The sequence below is a fragment of the Oncorhynchus kisutch genome, linkage group LG9 (genome assembly GCF_002021735.2).
Source record: "Oncorhynchus kisutch isolate 150728-3 linkage group LG9, Okis_V2, whole genome shotgun sequence".
Taxonomy (NCBI): Eukaryota; Metazoa; Chordata; class Actinopteri; order Salmoniformes; family Salmonidae; genus Oncorhynchus; species Oncorhynchus kisutch.
The window spans coordinates 35,850,333-35,874,963 of record NC_034182.2 but is presented as its reverse complement, the minus strand read 5'-3'; the positions used below and the strand labels follow the sequence as shown (position 1 = coordinate 35,874,963).

At 44.6% G+C, this 24,631-nt stretch overlaps 1 protein-coding gene across 35 annotated transcripts in view; it reads right to left on the bottom strand.

Annotated features, from left to right (window-relative positions):
* LOC109896512 (ankyrin-2) overlaps positions 1-24,631 on the bottom strand; it is a 145,872-nt gene that overhangs the window by 112,081 nt on the left and 9,160 nt on the right. The gene's annotated exons all lie outside the window — the stretch shown is intronic.

The following is a 24,631-nucleotide window of genomic DNA, read 5'->3' as shown; positions in this document are numbered from 1 at the left end:
AATGTAACACAGGGGAATAGTGTATAATGTAACACATGGGAATAATGTATAATGTAACACAGGGGAATAGTGTATAATGTAACACAGGGGAATAGTGCATAATGTAACACAGGGGAATAGTACATAATGTAACACAGGGGAATAGTACATAATGTAACACAGGGGAATAGTGCATAATGTAACACAGGGGAATAGTGCATAATGTAACACAGGGGAATAGTGCATAATGTAACACAGGGGAATAGTGCATAATGTAACACAGGGGAATAGTGCATAATGTAACACAGGGGAATAGTGCATAATGTAACACAGGGGAATAGTGCATAATGTAACACAGGGGAATAGTGCATAATGTAACACAGGGGAATAGTGCATAATGTAACACAGGGGGATAGTGCATAATGTAACGCAGGGGAATAGCGTATAATGTAACACAGGGGAATAGCGTATAATGTAACACAGGGGAATAGTGTATAATGTAACACAGGGGAATAGTGCATAATGTAACACAGGGGAATAGTGTATAATGTAACACAGGGGAATAGTGTATAATGTAACACAGGGGAATCGTGCATAATGTAATACAGGGGAATAGTGTATAATGTAACACAGGGGAATAGTGCATAATGTAACGCAGGGGAGTAGTGCATAATGTAACACAGTGGAATAGTGCATAATGTAACGCAGGGGAATAGTTTATAATGTAACACAGGGGAATAGTGCATAATGTAACACATAGGTATAATGTATAATATTATGCAGGGGAATAGTGCATAATGTAACACAGGGGAATAGTGTATAATGTAACACAGTGGAATAGTGCATAATGTACCAAAGGGGAATAGTGCATAATGTAACGCAGGGGGATAGTGCATAATGTAACACAGGGGAATCGTGTATAATGTAACACAGGGGAATCGTGCATAATGTAACACAGGGGAATAGTGTATAATGTAACACAGGGGAATAGTGCATAATGTAACGCAGGGGAATAGTGCATAATGTAACACAGTGGAATAGTGCATAATGTAACGCAGGGGAATAGTGCATAATGTAACACAGAGGTATAATGTATAATATTATGCAGGGGAATAGTGCATAATGTAACACAGGGGAATAGTGTATAATGTAACACAGTGGAATAGTGCATAATGTACCAAAGGGGAATAGTGTATAATTTAACAAAGGGGAATACAACCGGGACATGTCCTCCACTTTTCCTAACTGAAGCAGACTAAGTTGGAGATGGACCAAGACTGTAGAGCAGAGCGGGAGTGAGTCAGCATTTTCCTCTCTCCACCTTCCGTCCCCCAGCACTACCTGGCTCACACTACAGAAAACAGTACTGCAGAATCACCGCTTCCACTCGGAGGCAGAAAGGCAGAAAGTAGTCTCAAATGTAGTCCTGCTCCATGACAACCAGCCTGTGCTGCTAACTGGGAACCTTATTGAATTAGCATCATGGATAGCTAGGCTAGCTCTCCCAGAGACGCTCAGTGAGGGTGACAGGGTTAGAGATCGTTCCAGCACACAGCAGAGCTCAGCCCAAACCCAGACTGAGGATATGTCCCCTACTCTGTCCCATTCTGTCATTCACTTACACTGCAGTGCAGAGATGATATGTCTATACACTGGACACACTACCGATAAGGAGAGAGATTCTTCCTGGGGCTATATGAAAGCTAGTTTTGTTCTGCTGTAGCCTGCAGCAGCAGCAACCTGTGTCTGGATGCTACAGAGAACTGCACTGAATCAATCAGACCTGACACAACAATCCCCATTCAGACCTGACACAACAATCCACATTCAGACCTGACACAACAATCCACATTCAGACCTGACACAACAATCCACATTCAGACCTGACACAACAATCCACATTCAGACCTGACACTACAATCCACATTCAGACCTGACACAACAATCCACATTCAGACCTGACACAGCAATCCACATTCAGACCTGACACTACAATCCACATTCAGACCTGACACAGCAATCCACATTCAGACCTGACACTACAATCCACATTCAGACCTGACACAACATCCACATTCAGACCTGACACAACAATCCACATTAAGACCTGACACAGCAATCCACATTCAGACCTGACACTACAATCCACATTCAGACCTGACACTACAATCCACATTCAGACCTGACACAAACAGTAGCTGGAGGTAAACCCAGAAACCGTGAGGCTGTAGCTATAATCAGGAGCTCCCAGAGCAGCAGGATGGCAAGTTGAGCTCTGTCAGATGTGTGAATATATTCGTGATACTGCTCAACCTGGAGGCTGATACCTTACCCCAGATGAGGGGTCTCCTGGGGTTTCTAGTGGAGACAGCTCAGATGATTTCTCCAGGGAGAGATATCTTTATCTATGACAGAAGGAAAGGTCCAGAGGAACAGCGTGTGGATTGTCCAGCCAGCCCACAGGGCGAGGATCATTTTGTTACACCAACTAAATTCCCTTTAATATCAACCCGATGCACCTTGCATGTCACAGAGCAGCATCACAGCTCACCAAAGAGAACCATTTCAACATGTAAAAAGTGAATAAATGGCTGACATTTAGTTTTAATGAATCACATTACAGATTTGGCTGAATAATGTATCTTGCTCTCTCTCTCTCTTCACAAACCACCAAAAGATATCAGAGAAGGTATATGTGTGGTGAGGGGCAGAAAGCCAGATCATATCCCATCGGATTCTTAGCTGCCGAGTCACATTATTCAAGGCATCTTTTAATCATCCCGGTGCAGTCTGTGTGTTGCCATAGCGACTTTTGGTCAGCACAGCCCTCAAACTGTTAAAAAAAAAAAAACTCTAAGCACTTAACATTCAGAAGAAAATACATGCCAGATTGTTCCAAAAAACTTCATACAGAAGTAGTTTTGTGCTAAGCCCCTAGAGACTAAGTCAAACAGATGGTACAGATACGTATATACTGTAGTTTCTGTGTCCTTAAACCAGGCAAATGCTTTGAAACACTCCTATGAGGCGTCGTGATATGTCGTGATATGTCGTGATTATGTAGGACTGGTAGAGAAAGAGAGAGAGAGAGAGAGCGGGAGGGAGAAGGAGAGAGTGTAATGTTTACTGTTCGTGTTTGATTGTTTATTGCACTTTTGTTTATGATCTATTTCACTTGCTTTAGCAATGTAAACATATAGTATGTTTCCCAAGCCAATAAACCCCTTTGAATTGAGAGAAAGTAAGAACAGAGAGAGAGAGAGAAAGTAAGAACAGAGAGAGAGAAAGTAAGAACAGAGAGAGAGAAAGTAAGAACAGAAAGAGAGAAAGTAAGAACAGAGAGAGAGAGAAAGTAAGAACAGAAAGAGAGAAAGTAAGAACAGAGAGAGAGAAAGTAAGAACAGAAAGAGAGAAAGTAAGAACAGAGAGAGAGAAAGTAAGAACAGAGAGAGAGAAAGTAAGAACAGAAAGAGAGAAAGTAAGAACAGAGAGAGAGAGAGAAAGTAAGAACAGAGAGAGAGAAAGTAAGAACAGAAAGAGAGAAAGTAAGAACAGAAAGAGAGAAAGTAAGAACAGAGAGAGAGAGAGAAAGTAAGAACAGAGAGAGAGAGAGAAAGTAAGAACAGAGAGAGAGAGAGAAAGTAAGAACAGAGAGAGAGAGAGAGAAAGTAAGAACAGAGAGAGAGAGAGAGAAGTAAGAACAGAGAGAGAGAGAGTAAGAACAGAGAGAGAGAAAGTAAGAACAGAGAGAGAGAAAGTAAGAACAGAGAGAGAAAGTAAGAACAGAGAGAGAGAAAGTAAGAACAGAGAGAGAGAGAGAAAGTAAGAACAGAGAGAGAGAGAGAAAGTAAGAACAGAGAGAGAGAGAGAAAGTAAGAACAGAGAGAGAGAGAGAAAGTAAGAACAGAGAGAGAGAGAAAGTAAGAACAGAGAGAGAGAGAAAGTAAGAACAGAGAGAGAGAGAGAAAGTAAGAACAGAGAGAGAGAGAGAAAGTAAGAACAGAGAGAGAGAGAGAGAGTAAGAACAGAGAGAGAGAGAGAAAGTAAGAACAGAGAGAGAGAAAGTAAGAACAGAGAGAGAGAAAGTAAGAACAGAAAGAGAGAAAGTAAGAACAGAGAGAGAGAGAGAAAGTAAGAACAGAGAGAGAGAAAGTAAGAACAGAGAGAGAGAAAGTAAGAACAGAGAGAGAGAGAAAGTAAGAACAGAGAGAGAAAGGTGGTAATGTACTCAATCAGATATTTTTATTTATTTTACCTTTAAGAACAGTTAAGAACAAATTCTTATTTTCAATGATGGCCTAGGAACAGTGGGTTAACTGCCTGTTCAGGGGCAGAACGACAGATTTGTACCTCGTCAGCTCAGGGATTTGAACTTGCAACCTTCCGGTTACTAGTCCAACGCTCTAACCACTAGGCTACCCTGCCACCGCAATAGTTAATTTTTGTTAAAGAAGGTATTCGGTATTGTGTTCATAAGCCATTCTAAACAGAAACAAAATGAACTATTCACACTGTGAGTGAGTTACCCTTGATGACAAGGGAATGAATGAGAACTAATAGAAGATCCCATTTTCAACTCATACGAGCTAGCCTGGTTGCCAGGTCTGTTTCTGCTTTCTCCTTCATCACCCAATCTGCCAACCACAGGTTACAAAACAAGAGCTATAACCTAAATTAGACCTTAGCACGACCCAAACATTCTCTAATGTCGTCTAGCCAGTACGCTTTAGTCTAGACGTCTATAATATCCCTGGGTGCATTAACCTAACCTGTGATGCGTAATATCACTTTACCGACCATGTCATTTCAGCTCCAAAACCTTCCTAAACTGAGATCGCATTAAACATTCATTTACACAGAGTACTTCTGTATATTCATCAGTGTAGTAGTGTGTAGATTATTTATAAATAATGAAAATATTAAATCCCATGACGACCTGTTGTAAATATCCTGGCTCCTCCCCATTACTAGGGAGACCTGCCTCTGTCGGTAACCATGACAACAGGGTATTTCATTCGGTAGACATGCAGCTCTCCAATCTCTGACTACGTGTAGAGCATTGCCTCTCTCTCTCTCTCTCTCTCTCTCTCTCTCTCTCTCTCTCTCTCTCTCTCTCTCTCTCTCTCTCTCTCTCTCTCTCTCTCTCTCTCTCTCTCTCTCTCTCTCTCTCTCTCTCTCTCTCTCTCTCTCTCTCTCTCTCTCTCTCTCTCTCTCTCTCTCTCTCTCTCTCTCTCTCTCTCTCTCTCTCTCTCTCTCTCTCTCTCTCTCTCTCTCTCTCTCTCTCTCTCTCTCTCTCTCTCTCTCTCTCTCTCTCTCTCTCTCTCTCTCTCTCTCTCTCTCTCTCTCTCTCTCTCTCTCTCTCTCTCTCTCTCTCTCTCTCTCTCTCTCTCTCTCTCTCTCTCTCTCTCTCTCTCTCTCTCTCTCTCTCTCTCTCTCTCTCTCTCTCTCTCTCTCTCTCTCTCTCTCTCTCTACTCTGAGGGTGTGAATCTAAGAATTTTGTTCACCATGACTTGTAAGGCTTCACGGCAAACACACTCAAAACTATTCTTCTCCAGAGCCAGACCAATAGGATAGCAGGCTGTTGAGGTGTTATCGTCGTTTGTGTGTGTATGCGTGTGTATGTGTCACTGCACTGCCCAGTGCCACAACCACCACAACCAAGCTTGATTGAATGGTCGCCCACGGCAACACAGATGTCACATATCCCTCAGAGAACCCTCCAACACACATCACGTGCTCTGCAGACTCTATCATTCACTCACACACACACACACACACACACACACACACACACACACACACACACACACACACACGCACACGCACACGCACACGCACACACACACACAAAGGGCAACCTTGTCCTTGTCCTTTGCTGGTTTTAAACACCACACTCCAATGGAACAACACGTTCTATTCCTGGACTTCATTACAGCCTGTAATAACAACAGACAACAGTGTTTACTGGGGATCTGTTGTACACAGCAACCATGTCACACCGCTGTGGTGCCTAGGACTGGGAGACTGGCAGCAGCCTTAACTGTGTGTGTGTGCATGTGTGTGTTCGTGTGTGTGCATGTGTGTGTTCGTGTGTACATAATAAAGAAATCCACATCAAAATGTGTCAGTCTCAATCCACCACATCTGCCTATGTCGGCGTTCCGCATCTGCGGTGGAAGGCGGCCGAGCGACAGCGACGTTTGTCAGACCGTGAGACATCAACAACAAACCAAGAAAAATGGGTCTCCTCGCGAACCGTCTGTGGCCTACAAACTATTATGATCACACTATGGAAAGAGGAGAGTCTCACAAACACGACGGTGTTCTCCGTTTTGCTCTACACTCCCACAAGTGTCATGGGACTCTTCTGAAGGTAACCCATACAAATAAATGGAAGTATGGAGGTAATAACCCTACTTAAATATGTGTCCAAGAAACCAAAAATATGTCCAGAGCTTTCTTATGTCTCCTAGATATAGGACAGACACTTCTAACCCTTATTCCTTATGATGCATTATTTCACTTTCTTTTGTTGCCATTTATGAATGTGTTATTCAATGCGTTTCTATGTGCTATAGTAGTATAAACCCATTTTGTTCTGTTTATAGGGGTCCTAAAATGTTAAGTCAAATAACTAAATGATCCATGGGTATAACCATTTAAAAAAAAATCCATATGTTATCTTAGTCACCACCCTGCCACGTTATTTCTCCTAACCTGTGATAATGAGTCCCCCTCATTAGTGATTAGCATCGTCAACATTGTCAACATCAACATCAGGCCAGACCTATCTGGGCCAATTCCAAGAGAGGATATAGCTGGCCACCAGCTCGTCTCGGCCAACCACGGCTCTCCCTGAGGGCTCATTAGCATATATTTAATTAGCACTAGGCCCATGTTCGTTACGGACGCTAAATTTAGACCTACTCTAAATTCACAAATAGAGGCTAATGCTTTTTTTTACTGAGCCTTGACAGATCGAGGCAAGATAGTGTGTGTGTGTCACTGACCGATTTTAAACGTAAAAAAATACTGCAGGAGAGTAAACAATGTCTGATCAAAAGCACCATGGTAGCTTGGTAATGCAAAGCCACTGTATTCCACAGTCCACTTAGTGACACAGAGAGTGAGAGCTGAATGTCAGGGGTGAGAGGTCAGGGGTTGAGTTGAAGGCATGCTCTTAGCTAACATCACCAGCTGTTTGGAATAGTCCACATTGTAAAAGACAGTAGGGGTCCTCATATCAGAGAGAATAGACCTTAGCTGCCACTGAATGACTACAAACACACACATACACATGCAACACACCTACTACACACCTACTAATGTACACACCTACTAATACTGTACACATCTACTACACACCACGGTATATTTCTGCAGGGCATTTACAATTCATTTGCATTCCAATACAACATTGACAATGTCTGCTCATAAAAATGGCACCAGGGAATGATACTGGCCTCCCTTTGGAGATTAAGGGGCATGATAAAACACTGTGACACACACACACACACACACACACACACACACACACACACACACACACACACACACACACACACACACACACACACACACACACACACACACACACACTCTCCCTTACTCCTCTAAGACACACCATTCCCCCTCTCACACTAGGCAGGGTGGCAACAGAGGGTAGGAGGAGACTCCAGGGGAATGGACTGGTCATTGCTGTGGAAATGGACTGGTCATTGCTGTGGGAATGGACTGGTCATTGCTGTGGGAATGGACTGGTCATTGCTGTGGGAATGGACTGACGTTAGAGGATTGGAGTATTGAACACAACTGCAGCTAGCACAGAGCAGTACATTATACTGTACTATAGGGAGGGATGGAAGAGCTGTAAATCAATATACACTCAGCTTTTTATCAATATTCATTACTGTTTGGTAATGAAAATACCCAGCTGTTCGTGGGATTGGTCTCTCTCTCTCTCTCTGTCACCCAGGTAATGATGCTGAGCTGGTATAATGTCACTAAAGGTTGCTTAGGTCATCTGGGTCACAACGTCCTTACAGACAGCCCTGTCCAATTACAGACAGATCTGGTAGTGCTCGTCTTACACCTGTGTCTGCTTCAAGTGACCCCCTTTGTAGGACACAGCTGCCTGTGTCTGACACGGCTGTCGAAATCTCTATCCACACCGCTTTGATGTGGCGAGGCCTTTGAGCACAGTGATAAACCCCCCCCTCCCCACCAACACTGTAAACTACTACACCACTCTATACACTGTCTCAGTATGATGGAGGGGAGGGTATCACCATATAAATAAAGTATGGTCATGGGTTCTACCTTGGGGGATTACTGAGAAGAAGAGCAAAAAGATATTTTTGAAAGAGCTCCGGTACAAAGAAGAGAAGCAAGAGACTGGAGGGATGACATGGAATTTCACACTCCTAGAGCGTTACACTGCCTCCAGGTCTTCAAACACATGTTATGCCCAAGTTCTCTGTCTGTGTCCTCCAAGTCTTACCGGTATTGGGGGTTCAGGCTCAGGCTCAGGATGGTGTTCAAAACAGTAGTAGTCTGACTCTGGTGGAGCCTGGTCCAGATTCGGTTGACTCCCATCAGCTTTCAAACCCTTTTCCACCTCACAAACCGTACACATTGCCGCGTTGCCCATGGCAACTGCTAGTCACAATCCCCAGCGCCATCAAATGTAAACAAACCAACAAAAGTGTGTAAAGTTTCTCCACTAATTCCACTTATGATCCAGTCATCCGGTGTCCCTCCACCACCACCCCTCCTCCAGCCCTAAAGCGCTAGTGGCTGGTGGATGCTACCTTTAGCCAGCAAACCCACTCTGCCAGTCAGCCTCGCCAGCAGTCCTCTTCCCCCCCTCGAGGAGCACCGTCTATCTACTACTGCGACTAAGCGCTAACCCTGGCTCATTGCTAATTCCAGCTCCCCTCCAGCTATACATACACCCACCAGCCATGTCCTGCATGGGAACGAGGTTGGTCAGACTGACCGGCAGTAGGGTAGCATGCCCAAACAGAGGAGGAGGGTGGAATGCCCTCCCTCCCATGGAGGTGGAGACAGGGTTAGCCATGGCAAGAATGGGTGGAGACAGGGTTAGCCATGTTCACCAGGGGTGGAGACAGGGTTAGCCGTGTTCACCAGGGGTGGAGATAGGGTTAGCCGTGTTCACCAGGGGTGGAGACAGGGTTAGACGTGTTCACAAGGGGTGGAGACAGGGTTAGACGTGTTCACAAGGGGTGGAGACAGGGTTAGCCGTGTTCACCAGGGGTGGAGATAGGGTTAGCCGTGTTCACCAGGGGTGGAGATAGGGTTAGCCGTGTTCACCAGGGGTGGAGACAGGGTTAGACGTGTTCACAAGGGGTGGAGACAGGGTTAGCCGTGTTCACCAGGGGTGTATTACTGCAACCGTGACCATGACGTAGAACCAAGTCTTCACCTGATGAAGGAAGCTGGGGAGAGGTTGTACATGAACCTCAGTAGTCACAGCTATATAAATCCTCCTGTGATGTGAACGTAGTCCTCTGTGTCACAGTGTAGCCCACAGCACTGATTATTGATTGGGCGGCAGAGCCAGGCCTTTTTTATTGAATTGATCCGTCTCTCTCAGAGTTAATGATATGCAATACATTCACCCCCTCATCCACCATAAGGTCTGTTCATTCACCCCCTCATCCACCATAAGGTCTGTTCATTCACCCCCTCATCCACCATAGTGTTAGATCATTCACCCCCTCATCCACCATAAGGTCTGTTCATTCACCCCCTCATCCACCATAGTGTTAGATCATTCACCCCCTCATCCACCATAAGGTCTGTTCATTCACCCCCTCATCCACCATAGTGTTAGATCATTCACGCCCTCATCCACCATAGTGTTTGATCTCAGCTGAGAGAGGCCTATCTACGTTTTTGTACTCTACTGTGAACTTGTCCATTTGAGATGCCAGTTTACGCAGCTGCATTACAAGATTTGTGTGTGTGTGTGTGTGTGTATATATATATATATATACTGTGTGTGTGTGTGTGTGTGTGTGTACGTTCCCCATGTATAGGCCAGGTATCCTGTATGTGTGTGTCAGTGCAGTGTGTGATCATACCGTCATGTGGCCATTCTTTCCGTGGTCTTTTTAAAAGGCTGAACATGTGACTTGGCATTGCGACGGTCCTAACAATACCCTCCCTGTTTCAAAATATATTTCTCATTCACTAGAATGTGTTAGGGAGTAAACACTTCATTGTGAAGAACCACACAACTGCAGCCAGCTCAGAAGTGAAAAAGGAGGAGAACTCTAAGAATTTTTACACCTCATACTGCATGGCAATTATCAGACTCAGAGGTCTGGAGGGATATTGTGTAAAAGTGTGAAGAGAGGGCAATTAAATATTTTCAAAGCAGAAGTACAACCTTCTTCAAAAGCTTCTTCAGAGTATTTGTATGTATTATGGATGCCCATTAGTTCCTGCCAAGGCAGCAGCTACTCTTCCTGGGGTTTATTATGGATCCCCATTAGTTCCTGACAAGGCAGCAGCTACTCTTCCTGGGGTTTATAATGGATGCCCATTAGTTCCTGACAAGGCAGCAGCTACTCTTCCTGGGGTTTATTATGGATGCCCATTAGTTCCTGACAAGGCAGCAGCTACTCTTCCTGGGGTTTATTATGGATACCCATTAGTTCCTGACAAGGCAGCAGCTACTCTTCCTGGGGTTTATTATGGATCCCCATTAGTTCCTGACAAGGCAGCAGCTACTCTTCCTGGGGTTTATTATGGATCCCCATTAGTTCCTGCCAAGGCAGCAGCTACTCTTCCTGGGGTTTATTATGGATCCCCATTAGTTCCTGACAAGGCAGCAGCTACTCTTCCTGGGGTTTATAATGGATGCCCATTAGTTCCTGACAAGGCAGCAGCTACTCTTCCTGGGGTTTATAATGGATGCCCATTAGTTCCTGACAAGGCAGCAGCTACTCTTCCTGGGGTTTATTATGGATGCCCATTAGTTCCTGACAAGGCAGCAGCTACTCTTCCTGGGGTTTATTATGGATACCCATTAGTTCCTGACAAGGCAGCAGCTACTCTTCCTGGGGTTTATTATGGATGCCCATTAGTTCCTGACAAGGCAGCAGCTACTCTTCCTGGGGTTTATTATGGATCCCCATTAGTTCCTGCCAAGGCAGCAGCTACTCTTCCTGGGGTTTATTATGGATGCCCATTAGTTCCTGACAAGGCAGCAGCTACTCTTCCTGGGGTTTATTATGGATGCCCATTAGTTCCTGACAAGGCAGCAGCTACTCTTCCTGGGGTTTATTATGGATGCCCATTAGTTCCTGACATGGCAGCAGCTACTCTTCCTGGGGTTTATTATGGAACCCCATTAGTTCCTGACAAGGCAGCAGCTACTCTTCCTGGGGTTTATTATGGATGCCCATTAGTTCCTGACAAGGCAGCAGCTACTCTTCCTGGGGTTCATTATGGATCCCCATTAGTTCCTGACAAGGCAGCAGCTACTCTTCCTGGGGTTTATTATGGATGCCCATTAGTTCCTGATAAGGCAGCAGCTACTCTTCCTGGGGTTTATTATGGATGCCCATTAGTTCCTGACAAGGCAGCAGCTACTCTTCCTGGGGTTTATTATGGATCCCCATTAGTTCCTGCCAAGGCAGCAGCTACTCTTCCTGGGGTTTATTATGGATGCCCATTAGTTCCTGACAAGGCAGCAGCTACTCTTCCTGGGGTTTATTATGGATCCCCATTAGTTCCTGACAAGGCAGCAGCTACTCTTCCTGGGGTTTATTATAGATCCCCATTAGTTCCTGCCAAGGCAGCAGCTACTCTTCCTGGGGTGTATTATGGATCCCCATTAGTTCCTAACAAGGCAGCAGCTACTCTTCCTGGGGTTCATTATGGATCCCCATTAGTTCCTGCCAAGGCAGCAGCTACTCTTCCTGGGGTTTACTATGGATCCCCATTAGTTCCTGACAAGGCAGCAGCTACTCTTCCTGGGGTTTATTATGGATCCCCATTAGTTCCTGACAAGGCAGCAGCTACTCTTCCTGGGGTTTATTATGGATCCCCATTAGTTCCTGACAAGGCAGCAGCTACTCTTCCTGGGGTTTATTATGGATCCCCATTAGTTCCTGACAAGGCAGCAGCTACTCTTCCTGGGGTTTATTATGGATCCCCATTAGTTCCTGACAAGGCAGCAGCTACTCTACCTGGGGTTTATTATGGATCCCCATTAGTTCCTGACAAGGCAGCAGCTACTCTTCTTGTGGTTTATTATGGATGCCCATTAGTTCCTGACAAGGCAGCAGCTACTCTTCCTGGGGTTTATTGTGGATCCCCATTAGTTCCTGACAAGGCAGCAGCTACTCTACCTGGGGTTTATTATGGATCCCCATTAGTTCCTGACAAGGCAGCAGCTACTCTTCTTGTGGTTTATTATGGATGCCCATTAGTTCCTGACAAGGCAGCAGCTACTCTTCCTGGGGTTTATTGTGGATCCCCATTAGTTCCTGACAAGGCAGCAGCTACTCTTCCTGGGGTTTATTATGGATACCCATTAGTTCCTGACAAGGCAGCAGCTACTCTTCCTGGGGTTTATAATGGATGCCCATTAGTTCCTGACAAGGCAGCAGCTACTCTTCCTGGGGTTTATTATGGATGCCCATTAGTTCCTGACAAGGCAGCAGCTACTCTTCCTGGGGTTTATTATGGATGCCCATTAGTTCCTGACAAGGCAGCAGCTACTCTTCATGGGGTTTATTATGGATGCCCATTAGTTCCTGACAAGGCAGCAGCTACTCTTCCTGGGGTTTATTATGGAACCCCATTAGTTCCTGACAAGGCAGCAGCTACTCTTCCTGGGGTTTATTATGGATGCCCATTAGTTCCTGACAAGGCAGCAGCTACTCTTCCTGGGGTTCATTATGGATCCCCATTAGTTCCTGACAAGGCAGCAGCTACTCTTCCTGGGGTTTATTATGGATGCCCATTAGTTCCTGACAAGGCAGCAGCTACTCTTCCTGGGGTTTATTATGGATGCCCATTAGTTCCTGACAAGGCAGCAGCTACTCTTCCTGGGGTTTATTATGGATCCCCATTAGTTCCTGCCAAGGCAGCAGCTACTCTTCCTGGGGTTTATTATGGATGCCCATTAGTTCCTGACAAGGCAGCAGCTACTCTTCCTGGGGTTTATTATGGATGCCCATTAGTTCCTGCCAAGGCAGCAGCTACTCTTCCTGGGGTTTATTATGGATGCCCATTAGTTCCTGACAAGGCAGCAGCTACTCTTCCTGGGGTTTATTATGGATGCCCATTAGTTCCTGACAAGGCAGCAGCTACTCTTCCTGGGGTTTATTATGGATCCCCATTAGTTCCTGCCAAGGCAGCAGCTACTCTTCCTGGGGTTTATTATGGATGCCCATTAGTTCCTGACAAGGCAGCAGCTACTCTTCCTGGGGTTTATTATGGATGCCCATTAGTTCCTGACAAGGCAGCAGCTACTCTTCCTGGGGTTTATTATGGATACCCATTAGTTCCTGCCAAGGTAGCAGCTACTCTTCCTGGGGTTTATTATGGATGCCCATTAGTTCCTGACAAGGCAGCAGCTACTCTTCCTGGGGTTTATTATGGATGCCCATTAGTTCCTGACAAGGCAGCAGCTACTCTTCCTGGGGTTTATTATGGATGCCCATTAGTTCCTGACAAGGCAGCAGCTACTCTTCCTGGGGTTTATTATGGATGCCCATTAGTTCCTGCCAAGGTAGCAACTACTCTTCCTGGAGTCCAGCAACATTAAGGCAGTTTATACCATTTTTAAAACTTTACAATACATTCACAGACTGTGTGCCCTCAGGCCCCTACTCCACCACTAGCATATATACCGTATACAGTACAAAATCCGTGTGTATAGTGGGTATGTTATCATGTGTGTGTATAGTGGGTATGTTATCATGTGTGTGTATAGTGGGTATATTATCATGTGTGTGTATAGTGCGTATGTTATCATGTGTGTGTATAGTGCGTATGTTATCATGTGTGTGTATGCATGTGTCTGTGCCTATCGTTGTGTTTCTCCACCATCCCCACTGTTCCATAAGGTGTATTTTGATCTGTTTTTTAAATCTATTTTTACTGATTGCATCAGTTACTTTATGTGGAATAGAGGTCCATGTAGTCGTCTCTATATAGTGCTGTGCACCTTGAAGGGGTTAAACCAAGGCCTCATACCTTTTATAGGGTTAATAAATTGTGTTATGATAAACTGTAAGGTCTCCTCTTTAGGAGACCTCTGTGTGTGTATTAACACCTGTTTTGAGTGTTGTGCCCTTCAGACACTATCAGAAGGCAGGAAACTGCCTACGTTCATACTCCTCCTGTCTGGGCCCCACCTGGCTATCTGCGGTTCTGAGAATACGACTGGTTTTCTGAGAACACAAGGCTGCCGCAGTCCTGATGACAACAGCCGCCTGTCAGAAAATGCTTAGACTCGTTCACCTTGTTATGACCCTATACTTGTGATGGAAGGTCAAGTTTCGGTCAAACTCACTTCCGAGCTTTTAATTGCAGACAAGATGGTTGCTGCTGTCAGGGGGAGGTTAGATTTATTCAAATGTTGTTGCCAGGGAAACTCAAGCAAGGAGGACTGGGGAGGCTATATGAGATACAGGATGTCTTAGACAAAACCTGTTAATATGATATATCAGGGATCCAGACCCCACCCCTAAGCACATGTATCACAACAGATAGGAACCAAACAATCCTACTAACCCAGTCACTTAGTGCCCCCCATCCAAGTTTGCCCCCACCCCCTCCCACTGCTCAATGTCAACCTCTTAACCCCCCAACCTTCCCTCCCAACACTGGAGCCTCCATCTAAAAGAGATTTTGTTTCAAGTTTTCCCAGCGCTACAGCGGAGATGAATGTGTAATCCTATGGGCGGAGCAGACAACGACTAGCTTTAATTTGTGGTAGACCATATGGTTGCAGGGGGAGATGTTTTACAGTAGCACTCAAAGAAGCTGCTGTTTTTCTGCTGTAGGGGAATGCAGTAGTCCTGTCACTATGCTATGTGATATTAACAGAGTGTTTTGAGGCTTTAACAACAGAGACAGAGAGGAGGAGAATGTTTCTTAAGAAGCAGTTGTGTAAAGTACTTATCCTTATGTACATATTCTTTATCACCTTACACTGTGTATAAGAAAGTAGTTTTGGAATTGTTAGTTAGATTACTTGTTGGTTATTACTGCATTGTCGGAACTAGAAGCACAAGCATTTCGCTACACTCGCATTAACATCTGCTAACCATGTGTATGTGACAAATAAAATTTGATTTGATTTGATTTGATTTACTTTAAAGTACTACCTAAGACATTTTTTGGGGGTATCTGTACTTTACTTTACTATTTATATTTTGGACAACTTTTACTTTTCCTCTACTACATTCCTAAAGAAAATAATGTACTTTTTACTCCTACATTTTCCCTGACACCCAAAGTACTCATTACATTTAGAATGCTTAAGCAGGACAGAATTATGGCACCTATCAATATAACGCTTTGTCATCCCTACTGCCTCTGATCTGGCGGACTCACAAAACACAAATACTGTGTTTGTAAAGTATGTCTGAGTGTTGGAGTACCCCTGTAATTAAAAATAACACGGAAATTGTACTGTCTGGTTTGCTTAATACAGCAATTTGATGTATAGCATTTACTTTTACTTTGTACTTTTTCTCAAGTATGATAACTGAGGTATTTTTCGACCATTGTACTTAAGTACATTTAAAATCAGATACTTTTAGACTTTTGCTCAAGTAGTATTAGAGCCACATTAGCAGACGGGTGGGTGTGGTAGGGTGGGCTAGCTTGGGGGGAAAAAAGCACCTCTTCCATTTTTGCTTTCTAGAAGGGAATGAGCAAGACGAACGCAATTAGGATTCTCAATGGACATAGTCTGGCTACTGCGCAAACAGATCAACGCATGCCAAACTGGAGATGCTGCACAGTGGGGAGTAGTGCACTTTGATGCCCCGAAGAAGAAACACTGATGTAATATTTAACATGTTGTATATGGTATGTTTCCACATGGCTGTGTATACATTAGTTCCACTCAGACACACTTGACATACATGCATCTTCTCCCTGCCCTGGTCTCAGGCCATCCCTATTGAATCAGGTCATTTAATTGTAAAATACTATGGAAATCAAATGAATGATAGAAGTTGGTGGTCCATGTTGCCAAGGAAACAAGGCAGCTGGGTTGCTCAGTTGTTGAGAGGACGTTTGCCCTCTTAATCATAGATACACTGCATCTTTGACAGATGACATTTCTATTGGAAATCGTAAAATGTACATGTTATCCTACATGTTATATTGACTTGACTGTAGTATCTGTGTATCTAATTGTTTTCCATAACTGCTGCTGATTTTGTCATGCAGGGCTCTGCTTGAATAGAGGTTTAAAAAAAATGTGTTTCTGACAGATTGGCAATCAGACCTACAGCTTTGCCTGAACTGACCTAGTGCAGGCTAAGTGTTGAAGTGCACAGTGCCATACAGTATACGGCTTAACATCTAGTACTGCTGTTACCATGGCAGCCAGATTGTAGCCAAGCCGACTGGCCAGAGGCTGGGCCAGATGTTGGGGATTTAAGGTCGATTTGGTTCAGCGGCTTAACCAACCCCTTCCCCCTTCATTGATACCCCTTTCAACCAACCGCAACTCCCCACCGGGCAGCTGCCTGGCTATACCAGACCAGACCAGACAAGATGTTCATCTATGGTTACTCATCTGGCGTTGACCATGGCTTCACTCTCAATTGACAGCCAACAAATACAAAGAGGGAGAATTGGGCCAGAGAAAAGTAGCCATTATGGATGGCCGATGCTAATATCAATATCACACGAGACGACACATATACAGTAAGAGAAAGAATTGACCCTTCGCAAAGCCCTGCCCCAGAAGTTTGGGCAGACAATCGCGTTGCGACTGAGCGTTGCGACTGTCGTCGAGTCCAACACCTCGGACAAGCTCACGTTTGAAACGCATGAAAGCCATTGAAGGCATTGCCGAAACTGAGAGTTTTCATCCATTTTTTTTTTTTACGGCTAAATAATTGAACAGTGTTCCTGAAATGCAAAGCCTGTTGGAGTATTTTCTCGAAACTGAAATTAAACTTTTGTTACATTGTTTGGTAGCTCAGCTGGTTAGCTAGCTATTTCTGTTTTATTGACCACCCAACGTTGCTAACGCTAGCTAGCTAGTCAGTTAATATAACTTATATTTTTATGTTAGCTAGCTAAGTTAGCCATGTTATAATTAAAACTCTCATCTGCTGTCAACATCAGGATACAATTTCAGAGAGCACTAGTTAGCTCCAAAAGTGTTTAGTAACTTTGGCTGCATGCTGTCAGTGTATTCAGAGCCCTCCAGTGGCGAGCAACACTACAACCTTAATTTTTACCAGGTTCCCGTGAAGCAATTGAAATGACAGTTAACTACAACATACCTGAGAGTCTCCTGATTAGCAAGGGGTAGTCTGTGTTTAATTTCATTGAGTATTAAAAACACCGTTTGAAATCATTGTGAGAGGACTGCACCAGTGGTTAGAACCAGTGAATTGTGAATATGTTGTCCGAGGTTGCAACAGTAACTAAGGTGGGCGAGTCTTAGCGAAGGGTCAGTTGGGCCAAAGAAGAGTAGCTATTATAGCTAGCCAATGCTAATATCAATATTGTGTCTGTCTACATCACACAATATTACCTTTATTAACAAGCCTATCTACCGTAGTGTCCATTCTACTGCATCCCCTTTCATCATCTTTATGGATTATGGCGACAGAGCACTAGTTAGCTCCAAAAGTGTTTAGTAACTTTGGCTGCATGCTGACGAGCCATTTGCCAATCATCTCGCTGCAAAATACTTTGACATTACACATGCTGTACTGTTTATAACCGACAGCTGTACCCAAGAGTTGACATCATGTCACCGGGGAGTGAGGTGCGTGTATTTTTTAATTACATTTATTTATTTTTTTAACCCTTTTTCTCCCCAATTTCGTGTTGTCCAATTGGTAGTTACAGTCTCGTCGCTGCAACTCCCGTACGGACTCGGGAGAGGCGAAGGTCGAGAGCCATGCGTGCTCAGGAACACAACCCAACCAAGTCCCACTGCTTCTTGACACAATGCCCACCTAACCCGGAAACCAGCCGCACCAGTGTGTCGGAGGAAACATAGTACACCTGGCGAGCGTGTCAGCATGCACTGCGCCCAGCCCACCACAGGAGTCCCTAGTGTGCGATGGGACAAGAACATCCTTGCCGGCCAAACCCTCCCCTAACCCGGACGACACTGGGCCAATTGTACGCCGCCCCATGGGTCTCTCTGTTGCGGTCGGCTACGACAGAGCCTGGACTCGAACCCAGAATCTCTAGTGGCACAGCTAGCACAGCAATGCTGTGCCTTAGACCACTGCGCCACTCGGGAGGCCCAAGTACTTGTTTTAATGATTCATGTTGTGCTGTTCAAAGGGATAAAAAACTGCCGGGAACGGTTTAAACTCTCAGACGACAGACAGAGGTAACACCAGGATATGACTAACACAGCGATGAGCCTCTCGAGTGGCACTGAGGTCTAAGGAACTGCATCGCAGTGCTTGAGGCGTCACTACAGATTCTGGGTTCAATCCCGGGCTGTGTCGCAGCCGGCCGAGACTGGGAGACCTATGAGGAGATGCACAATTGGCCCAGCGTCATCCTGATTAGGAGAGGGTTTTGCCGGCCAGGATGTCCTTGTCGCATCGCGATTTAGCGACTCCTGTGGCGGGCCGGACGCATGCATGCTGACATGGTCGCCAGTTGTACAGCATTTCCTCCGACACATTGGAGTGGCTGGCTTCCCGGTTAAGCGAGCAGTGCGGCTTGGCAGGGTCGTGTTTCTGAGGATTCATGGCCCCTGACCTTCGCATCTCCCTAGTCTGTAGTCTCCCCTAGTCAACTGGAGTTGCAGCAATGGGACAAGACTGTAACTACCAATTGAATATCACGGAATTGAGGAGAAAAGTGGTAAAAAGCACCAAAACATAATAATAATATACACAGTGATGAGGCAGAAAGCTACAATAGTGAAAAAGGAATGTCTCAGAGTGTTTTCCGAAACTAGCCAAATTCAAGTGTGCCACTCCCTCTATCTTGATGTTCATCTCTTTCAATCACATCCACCACAGTCCTCCTGGAACCATCCACCACAGTCCTCCTGGAACCATCCACCACAGTACTTCTGGAACCATCCACCACAGCACTTCTGGAACCATCCACCACAGTCCTCCTGGGACCATCCACCACAGTCATCCTGGAACCATCGACCACAGTCATCCTGGAACCATCCACCACAGTCCTCCTGGAACCATCCACCACAGTACTTCTGGAACCATCCACATAAACGCCATCGATAAAAGACAATACTGTGCAGCCGTCTTCATCGACCTGGCCAAGGCTTTCGACTCTGTCGATCACCGTATTCTTATCGGCAGACTCAATGGCCTAGGTTTTTTAAACTACTTTGCAGACAGAATTCAGTGTGTCAAATGTTTTTTTAAATAAAATAAAATCCACCACAGTACTTCTGGAACCTCTAATATAAACTACAAGAACCAGCAGCACTACAGTTGTAGTTTGCCAAGAAATAGCCTTGTTTTCCATCCCCAAAAATAAAATGAGAAAAAGAGAAAGAGAACAGAATGAAAGTCCGAAGGCTCTCTGTGAGGTTGTCCTACAGCTACTCATCATATATCCAGACGTCAGTGAGGACGTCAATTGGGGCGGAGAAGTCAATCCAGCACAGGGTCAAAGGGAATGGAGATCGGTGGAAACTGAGAGAGAACTGAGTCAGGGTAACCCTGATATGCATTCAATGTTACAATGTGCTGAACCCAACTCCTCAAATACCCAATTCAGTCAAAACAAAAACACAAAGGGTTTTTGGGTCTAAACAAATCTGAAACCCAATCACTCAGTCATCACAACATCAAAATGGCCTCTGAACACATACCTAAACAATGAAGACAAACATCCCTCACCCTTCTCATAGTCCCAAAAACTGTGAATCCTGAATCATCCGTCAGCCATGTAATCTGCATCCCCTTCTCCTGAACCCCCCAACAAGAGCTACCCTTCCCTCCGACCCAAGGTCTCTGCAGCTGAACAGAGTGTGGAGTCCAATACTCTGTAGTGTGTGGACCAATAGTATTGACAGGGAATCTGTGTTTGTCCCAAAAACAGCCCTAGATCCTGGCCTGGGATCAGCGGGGGAAATTAAACAGAGACTGAAGTCACTGGGTCATTTTAATTGGTGAGACGTTAATCTCACCACCAGATATCCCTGGCACACAGTTTATCACGACACCTTACCAAGCGAACACACTGCAGACTGGAGAAGCACTACGGACTGCGTGTTGAGATGCTGAACCTTGCTGGAAATAGCTGTCGGGACGCCCACATAACAGTGACTCTGTGTAACTTAATGTAGCTCTTCAAGGAGACCAAGTGGAGACTTTGCGTTAAGTACCGATGTTCTTGCACAGATGGATGGTATGGATAAATGCTTAGTACTTAGAAACATCAATATTCAGTGATCACAAATGGACAAAGATAAACGGATGACTCATATGAATACCACACTGCTGGTTGGGAGTAGCAGCTAGCAACAATATTACACATATCAGACCTAGCTGGTTCTACCTGTGGTTCGACCGCATAATTTGGACCCTGGCAGTAAAAATCCAATCAACACCCCGCTCACATTTCTCTCTAGGTTCTCTCACCATCCCTCCAGCTCTTTCTACCTCCCTCGCTTTTCTGCATTTCATTATTGATACCCCTTGTCTTGGATGGCTGTTAGCCAAGTGGTTAGAGTGTTGGGCCAGTAACCGAAAGCTTGCTGGTTCGAATACCTGAGCCAACAAGGTGAGCGATCTGTCTATGTGCCCTCGAGCAAGGCACTGAACCTTAATTTGCTCCAGGGGCGCTGTACTACTATGGCTGAACCTGTAAAACAACACATTTCACTGCACTGCATGTGGCAATACAACATAATGATATCCTTTTTCTCTCCACAACACTGATGAAGAGCAGACTATTTTCAGTGCATGTCCACTCTGTAGAAGACTCTGTAGAAGACTCTGTAGAAGACTCTGTAGAAGACTCTGTAGAAGTCAGATTCAGATTTCAAAATGGCAATACAATCATCTTTGTCTGTGACATACTGTACATGATTCCCCTTTGGTTACCATGGTCACTTAGACTGTAATAAATTAAGACTGTAATTCTGGATTTCCCCAATCCCAGTATACATGGTACATGGTATACAGTAGAACCATAAACCAGTAGTCACACCACATCTAGACAGAAAACTGATTACTACAACTAAATAAATTCTAGATTTTATTACAAACTCACAGTGACGAAAATACAGAGAATTCTAATACTGTATCTAAAACTCACCAAATACACATGAATCATGTGATCTAAGCTGTCAAACAAGTTCAAATCAAATACAACAGTACATTCCACTAGTTCAGAGAGAAAACCGATATTCAACCTCTTTACGGTTTACTGTAGCTGCAGTACTTGAAATACTGGCAGACACACTTTGAACTACATAGGGTACATCCACATACTGTACACTAATCCACAGGAGTTTAAATGGAGGAGGAAGGAGAGGGCAGGAAGGTGGGAGGCAGAGCGTAGTGAGAGAGCGTGGCTTAGATAAATTATATCTCTCTCGCTCTATCAGTTCTAGCCATTTTAGCCGATCACCCAAAATGTACAATATTTGCAGAGCCTTTGTCTTGTATATGCATACATATCATACACAGGAGGCTGGTGAGGGGAGGACGGCTCGTAATAATGGATGGAATGGACTGAATGGAACGGTATCAAACTCATCCATGTGTTTGATGTGTTTAAACCATTCCATTCAGTCCATTCCAGCCAATACTATCAGTTCGTCCTCCCCATTTAAAGTGCCACCAGCCACCACTGATACCGTACCTCAGTCTTCAGTAATAACCGATGAATGAATGTGCATGAGTAGATGAACATTAGGAGGACCGAGCACGCCCCCATTCTGTAGTGGAGCAGGTTGAGAGCTTTAAGTTCCTTGGTGTCCACATCACCAACAAACAAACATGGTTCAAGCACACCAAGACAGTCGTGAAGAGGACACGGCAAAACTTATTCCCCATCAGGAGACTGAAAAGATTTGGCATGGGTCCTCAGATCCTCAAAAGGTTCTACAGCTGCACCATCGAGAGCATCCTGACGGGGTGCATCACTGCCTGGTATGGCAACTGCTGGATGTAGCACCACTCACTTAGTAATGCATGAAAGAAGATTGTATTCTGTGTTGCTGTGTCGCCGTCTGAGGACAGACACACTGTTCAATTATTCATCAGCACAGCTTTTACCAAGGACATCTCCCTGTCATCCTCCAGATCTCCACATCCAGGCCAAAATCCTGGTCCCTCTACCCAGCACAGGTCCAGTTTGCTGGGGTAAGCACAGCAGTGGTGTCCCCATCCCTGGTTCTCTTGAATCCGTCCACAAAACGTGTATCGGTCCCAAAATCCATAAACGCATAGGATAGGGTGTCCAATCAAAAACACATATTTTGACCAATGGGTAATATATGTTAGCTGTGTAGATAATCCTCGAAGAGAACCAATGGTCCAAACCTCATGTCTCTATCAAATCAAGGTTTATTTGTCACGTAACACCGTATTTGGATTATCCTACGTTTTTACACTTGTAGGATGGCCAGAATTAGGGTGACTAAATCGAAGGAGGCCAGAGAAAAAATGTGGTCAAAAATCAGGAATATTGCATCGGCGTCAGCTAGGTTGGATTCTGTGCAAGAAGTAAGGCTACTACCTGACAGGCTCAGTTTCCTGTAGAACTTGTCATCTTTCTTCTTGAAACCGCAGGACATAAAATAATATAAATGTAAGATAGATGACGATTTTGAGACATGACATGTAGTATTTTCATATATTAGTATACATTTTTAATATTAATCTACAATTTGTTCTCTTTTTTGAAGATTTCTCACAAAAACAAGAGTATCTCTGTGAAATGTCAAAGGAGCACTGAGCGTATAGCAAACGTTTTATTCTCAGTCTTTTAGATTTAATTCAGCTCGTGTCATGCTAATTTAGCTTTGTGTGACCCACGGAAACAACAACCACTGAAAATCCTCAACATTTATGAGAAACCTGCACCTCTATGTCAGGGAGAACTTTTAGTGTAATCTCACTCCTGCAGAGCAGCCCTGATGCACTCTGTCAGTGGGTGACCATAGTACACTGATGCAGGGAAGGATGCAGGGAGGGAACGTGTAGACTCAAACTGTGAGGATTAACACTGGATGTGTACACTCAAAGTACCCCAACTTGGCCCATCGCACAACTGGGTAAGAGCACACAAAAGGGGTGGAATGGAATATAAACTCAGAAAGTAAGTAAAAATGGATTGCTTGTAGTATATTTAAAAAAAAAGGGTGATGGCAGCTCCCAGAAATGACCGAAACAACTGATGTCACAACTAGTCATGCGAACTGATGTCAGCTTATGACCACTGACTTCCTGTCACTGTCATGATACCATCAGCTATTTGGTTAGAAATAACCATAATTTTCTAGCTTTGGTTACCTTTTCCCTTTCCACACATAGAGGACGCTTTCCACACAAATCTCTTGAAAAGATCATCAAGGCATACATAATCAACACCACCTGACACCTTCTTGACCCTCTCCAATTTGCATTCATCCTTTTACAGAGAGAGGGCCTGATGATGCCATCCTCTCGCTCTCACATCTGTTGTACATGCATTTGGAGGGCAGTAAAACCCATGTGTGTACCATGTTTGCAGATTTCTCCTCAGCATTTAACACAATCAATCTGTTGGTCCTCGCGGACAGACTGAGAGGAGACTTCGGACTTGATGCTGTGCTTATCACATGAATCACCAACTTCCTAACTGATAGGTCTCAGCAGGTACGAGTTGGCAACATACTCTCTGAGGTGCACACTACTTCAGTTGGAACCCCACAGAGCAGTGTTCTTTCACAAGTACTATACATACTGTATACAGACAGATGCCGGAGCCGGTTCCCAGGGCGCCACCTGATCAAATATGCTGATGATATTGCTTTGGTCAGTCTTCTCAAAGGGGTTGAGATGGAGCACGGACCGGCTCTGAATGATTTTACTGTCTGGTGTGAGTCATCCCATCTAATATTAAATACATCAAGAACAAAGGGCATGGTGAATTACTTTCGAAGGAACACTACCATGCACAAACCATCACTGATAAAAGGCAAGAAATAGTGGAGGAGAACAAACACCTTGGGCTAGTCATTGACAACAAGCTGTCCTGGGATCAGTGTACAGACACTATTTTTAAGAAAGCCCAACAGAGACTGTACATCCTATGAAAACTGCACTTTTTTTATGCTGATCTAACCATCATGGTTCTCTTTTATAAATCATTCATTGAGAGAATTCTATCCTACTGCTTAACCTGCTGGTTTGGGAATATCAAGGTTGCACAGAAAAATAGGTTGGGCAAGATAGTCAGGACTTGTGG